Here is a 6881-nt window from a genome sequence, read left to right on the forward strand (position 1 = left end):
TCCCTTACCAAGTAACAGGTATCTTCTGTAAAGAGGTAATTCTTTGAACCCTATTTGAATATGATACTTGCTGAATATCAGTTAAATTGAAAATTGACTAAGGGATATGTAATAAATGATTAAAGACATGGAATCAAATTATTCTGTTTATTTATTTTCAAACAGAGTGTCATTGATTGGGGAACATATTGAGGGATGAATAGAAATACATTAACACCAGTTTTACTTTGCAGTCATGAACGATGTTAACATAATCAGCACACACATAGTACATTAAATTTATAAACATATCTTGAGGAGGGAACATGAATAAGTGCAAGTACAATGGGGAACATAGTCCCACCCAGGCTGTAAATAGAAAATATATTAATGAATGTATATCAATGAGCTTATTAAGGAACATTTAATGTATCCGGTATCTATTGTATTCTGATAAATTATTAACAAAATAATTATTTATTTATTGTATGTAATTCAACATTTGGTAAGTGTTATTATAATTACAAAGAGTTACAGATTTTACTATTAATTATAACACTTTAAAATGTTTAAAATTTCAAAATAGATGCATATATGTACAAAATATTTTGCAACCAAATCTATCTTAATATGATAAATATTTTCCATAAACGATGATAGGCACTATTGATATATTTGCATGTGCATATAAATGATGTACAGAAGATATCAGTTACATTAGTTCTGTCCTGTTTAATTCATTGCATATAAAATATTCTAGGCAACCTTAATATCCTATGATTTTTTTTTTTTGGTATTATTGATTTAATATATGTTCATTAAATCATTAAATTTATTTACTAGTTATGTGTTTTTATTTAAGAAAAAAAAATCCTGTCATGATTATTAGGCCTACCTCAACATATATTTGAAGAAAAAAAAAGTTTAAAAAATATAGGGCCCTATTAGGCTTTTAAAAAATACAGACATTTTCAGAAGACAGAAAAAAATACATGCAAACTATAATGGAATGCATTATGGCTGGAAATACTGGGGGAAAGAAGAAACTAAGCTGAATAAGAGATGCTTTTTCCCACACACAATAAAGTAAGTAATTCATGCTTTTAAAACATGAAAAATGAATGTCATTCAACTACGGTTTTTAAAAAGCGACTGGCCTACTTCAATATTTACAGAATGCGGGTGCTCTGACTTTTCATTGACTGCAATATACATGTGTGAAAGTTTGCATAATATCAATTGACAATTTCATAGTTTTATTTTTAAAACCACTGACAAAACGATATTGTCCTTTGTTTTTGTTAATCGTTGGTTTTAAGGAGTAATTATGGATGAAAAGTCCATCTGAAAGTTTGGCGGTCGCCATCATGTTTTAGCTTACCGATTTCGGAGCAAACAGGAGTGATCTCCCTTGATTCGTTGGGAGGCGTGGCTTAAACATCGGGCTGGTGATCCGCCAATGGCTACCCTAGCCTGGTGAGATTTTGAGCAGATGGATCCCTCTTTTTTTCTATCTATTGTTATATGAGAGCGAAAACTTAAGTATAGAAAATGATGGCCCATTAGAATTCATTAGTGTTAGAGGTAGATGTCATAACGTTAACACTGTGGTCTATGGAAAAGCATTTAGTTGGTTGCTCTCTACTAAGGACGGCGATTCTCCAGTGTCTTCCTTGCTTCCTCTTACAATGTACTGATATTAGAAATATTTGTGATTTGTAGAAATTTAGCGTATATTCAGACAAGAAAACGTCTACATAGAAGTGATCTCTCATCAAATACATCTCAAAACTTTACCCAAGTCGTGAACATATCATTGGCGAGTGTGTGTATCTTTCTCTTGGCAGAACTAACAGCAATTCTGTTTGCACTCGATTTACATGTTTGCCAGATTCTGTAGTTGGATTGTCTAGGAATACATTACCAAACGAGAACAGTAAATTTAATCGGTCATACGGACATTCTTCGTTTGTCTCGTCCTGGCAAGTAATTCGGCTTCGGGTAACCTCATCGCTTGTTCGAATTTATGATATATCGTGTGGTCAGCCGTAACCGTCTTGCGGCCAAAAGCTATATTAGCTGTTTGTCGTTGCATAAAAAGTAGGAATTCGATAATACAAATAGATATACAGTCTAAGAAACTTTTAACAAAGACATTTACAACATTGGTTCTTTTATTTATCGGACCAGGAAAAGTAACAAATGGATGCTGGTACGTATAATAAATAAGCGTCCTACTGAGTACGTCGATTCTCCCGTGTCTTCCTTACTTCCTCTTACTGATATTGGAAATGTTTGTGATACGTAGAAATTTTGAATATTTCAGACTAGAAAACGTCTACATAGAGGCAATCTCTCATCAAATACCTCGCAAAACCTAACCCTAGTCGTGCACATATCCTTGGCGAGTGTGTGCATCTTTCTCCTGGCATAACTACCGAATTCTGTAACACTTACTTACTATTCATTATCTGAAATTGGATTGTCGCGAAATGTATTAAAAAAGAAGGAAAATGGATTTAATCAGTACTATCTCTGATTGTCTGTCCTGGCTTTCGGCTTCGGGTAACCTCATCACATGCCTTTTATTTTGCAGGAAATTTAGAAAAGCTATATTAGATGTTTGTCGTTGCATAAAATGTAGGAATCTGTGAAGTTTTGAAGTTGATCAAATATTTTGAGAAACTAATAATATTCTGATGAAACTAATGAAAGATTGCAATTTCAATTATGCCCTACAAGAATGTGTAATTTTTATAAAAAAAAATAATTTAGCAAGTTAAGAATATATTTACCTTTCTGATATGAAGATATGGACCTAATCTGCCAAATAATAAATCAGTTATTGATTAAAAAAATCAATAATTGATGATGAAAAAAGACAATGGTGCAAGAGTGCTGTATTTACAAAACATTCTACCCAAAAAATAAGAAAATATATCACCGGTATATTTTTTCTGTAAAATTGGATGAAGTGATTCTAGTAATGTCTAGAAACATGTGCAATAAAAAATTTTGAAGATTAATGCTATTGATGAAATGTTTTATTTTATAAAATATTTAAACATTATTTTTGATCACCTTATAATGTTTCTGCTTCAGTAATGCTATTACAAAGTGTTTCATATGCCTATTGTTTACTAATATAGCTATTAATAACTATTGCATGTTTAACAGAATCTGTTTTTTTCAGCGTGTATATATATGGTAGAATGTAAATTTCCTCCATTGAAGGATAGTTTTGAATATACCACACACTTTTAGTATATAATTTGCTATTTTCGCATTTTTTAAGGCAAGCAATCAAGATAATTCTTGCATTGAATTTTTTTAGAGTAATGTTTGTTTTTCTTTCAGAAAGCTTTTGAAAGCCGTGAAAATTTGATACAATTTTATCATTTTGACTTCAAAGTCATCAATAACCAACGGATAAATACATGCTTAATATGTACATATATACTTATTAGTTTATACGATCGATTTTAAAATCAGCGCTTAAGTGTACAGTCAATTTAAATATTTATTAAATCGGTAATAGAGGCTAATTTTTTTTGACTTTGGAGAGGCTGCTTTGTGTGTGTTTTTTTTTTTTTTTTTTTAGTTTTATATAGTTAAACTCATTTATAGTTGTTCAGATCTGGATTATATCTACGAGTTTGTTTCATTGTTACAGTTTGTGTCGCAATATAATAATTGAATATTAATTTATGAACAAAATGATCGAGTTTGTTTTTATTGCGGTTTTAATACAGTTAAATATTCATATTGAACTCAAAGACGAGAATAGACAATTTGATTTAATATTTGTCAACAACAATAACCATAATGTCGTGCAAAAAAACCATCCATCAACAAACGCCTTTATTTTTTATTTTCTGATAGGAAATGACAATGGATCCCTTGCGTTCTGAGTGATATCATGTAATTAGCACATAAAGGATCAGCAGCTTTACCTTGACATTATATTAAACTATACACAATAACGCGGACGGACATACACAATAACGCGGACGGACATACACAATAACGCCGACGGACATACACAATAACGCGGACGGACATACACAATAACGCGGACGGACAGCATATAACTTTAAAATATTTAATGTGCACTCAATTATTGGGAAGACTGGGTATATTTTATCAACAACAGCCTTCATTAAACGAAGACAATACTACCTTGTATGTAATTTTCTTAAGCAGTGTTACTGAGTCAATGGCTGATGATTGAATGAGCTTTTGCGAGTCCGTTTAGCTACCCTTAAAGACAAAATCGAGCTGTAAACAAGATATTACAACATTTATCGGTTATAATACATATTGATTAGGTATACAGTAACTGGTAGAAATCGTTAGCCCACGTTCAAAGTTTGATATTAAAGATGATTTCAAGCAAATACACTTTAACAGATAAGCCATCAATTTTTCATGACATCGATATTTTGACACCTGGCGAGAAATTGCATCATAGTTTTGACGGAGATACAATATCTTGTCAGGTGTTGTAACTTTTCTAGCTAATAGGATAGCTCAAGCATTATCTCATAATAATCTACTCCTGGTTGTAACGAGCATTTTGATTGACCGAACAAAATATATCTTAACTCTGCTAGAGACATCACAACATCATTTTCGTATTCTTGAAGTGAACATGTCATTTATTTATACGGAAACACACGAAATGATCTCTACTTATCATTACCTATCACTTGTGTGTTACATAACATATGAACTGGATTAAAGAAAATTCCCTATATCGATATGGGGATCAATTAACGCCTTTAACACAGTTAAATAGTGAATATGTAGATGACATCTTTACCTGGTGCACATGTCTGGATAAGTGTATTCATCATGTTACCATAAAAATAATGAAACTGAATATGACATTTTAACTCAATTCAACTATACTAAATTTAACCTCTTCCATGGGGGACCAGAAATCCCAGAAATATGAAATTCACAATCTTGAAAAAAACTACCTGTTACTTCACTCCATATTGGAAATAATATAATCGATCAAAGTGATTTCAAAACTTCAAAAATTGTTGATATATCATTGTTTCCCCAATCAAGTTTGTATAAGTTTTGTTTGATCAATTACATATTTTGGTTTCATTGATCTTCGGCTAACAATACTTTTGGCTTGTAATATCATTGTCGAATCATAATAAATAGATATACAGTCTAAAGAAATATTTAACAAAGACATTACAACATTGTCTCTTCATTTATCGACAGGAAAAGCTAATAAATGGATGCTGGTATATAATAACATAAGCGTCCTACTGAGAACGGCGATTCTCCAGTGTCTTCCTTACTTCCTCTTACTGATATTGGAAATGTTTGTGATACGTAGAAATTTAGAATATTTCAGACTAGAAAACGTCTACATAGAGGCAATCTCTCATCAAATACCTCGCAAAACCTAACCCTAGTCGTGCACATATCCTTGGCGAGTGTGTGCATCTTTCTCCTGGCATAACTACCGAATTCTGTAACACTTACTTACTATTCATTATCTGAAATTGGATTGTCGCGAAATGTATTAAAAAAGAAGGAAATGGATTTAATCAGTACTATCTCTGATTGTCTGTCCTGGCTTTCGGCTTCGGGTAACCTCATCACATGCCTTTTTATTTTGCAGGAAATTTAGAAAAGCTATATTAGATGTTTGTCGTTGCATAAAATGTAGGAATCTGTGAAGTTTTGAAGTTGATCAAATATTTTGAGAAACTAATAATATTCTGATGAAACTAATGAAAGATTACAATTTCAATTATGCCCTACAAGAATGTGTAATTTTTATAAAAAAAAAATAATTTAGCAAGTTAAGAATATATTTACCTTTCTGATATGAAGATATGGACCTAATCTGCCAAATAATAAATCAGTTATTGATTAAAAAATCAATAATTGATGATGAAAAAAGACAATGGTGCAAGAGTGCTGTATTTACAAAACATTCTACCCAAAAAATAAGAAAATATATCACCGGTATATTTTTTCTGTAAAATTGGATGAAGTGATTCTAGTAATGTCTAGAACATGTGCAATAAAAATTTTGAAGATTAATGCTATTGATGAAATGTTTTATTTATAAATATTTAAACATATTTTTGATCACCTTATAATGTTTCTGCTTCAGTAATGCTATTACAAAGTGTTTCATATGCCTATTGTTACTAATATAGCTATTAATAACTATTGCATGTATAACAGAATCTGTTTTTTCAGCGTGTATATATGGTAGAATGTAAATTTCCTCCATTGAAGGATAGTTTTGAATATACCACACACTTTTAGTATATAATTTGCTGTTTTCGCATTTTTAAGGCAAGCAATCAAGATTATTCCTGCATTGAATTTTTGAGAGTAATGTTTTTTGGGTTTTTTTTCAGACAACTTTTGAAAGCCGTGAAAATTTGATACAATTTTATCATTTTGACTTGAAAGTCATCAATAACCAACGGATAAATACATGCTTAATATGTACATATATACTTATTAGTTTATACGATCGATTTTAAAATCAGCGCTTAAGTGTACAGTCAATTTAAATATTTATTAAATCGGTAATAGAGGCTAATTTTTTTTGACTTTGGAGAGGCTGCTTTGTGTGTGTTTTTTTCTTTTTTTTTTTAGTTTTATATAGTTAAACTCATTTATAGTTGTTCAGATCTGGATTATATCTACGAGTTTGTTTCATTGTTACAGTTTGTGTCGCAATATAATAATTGAATATTAATTTATGAACAAAATGATCGAGTTTGTTTTTTATTGCGGTTTTAATACAGTTAAATATTCATATTGAACTCAAAGACGAGAATAGACAATTTGATTTAATATTTGTCAACAACCATAACCATAATGTCGTGCAAAAAAACCATCCATCAACAAAC

The sequence above is a fragment of the Argopecten irradians genome, unplaced genomic scaffold (genome assembly GCF_041381155.1).
Source record: "Argopecten irradians isolate NY unplaced genomic scaffold, Ai_NY scaffold_0345, whole genome shotgun sequence".
Lineage (NCBI taxonomy): Eukaryota > Metazoa > Mollusca > Bivalvia > Pectinida > Pectinidae > Argopecten > Argopecten irradians.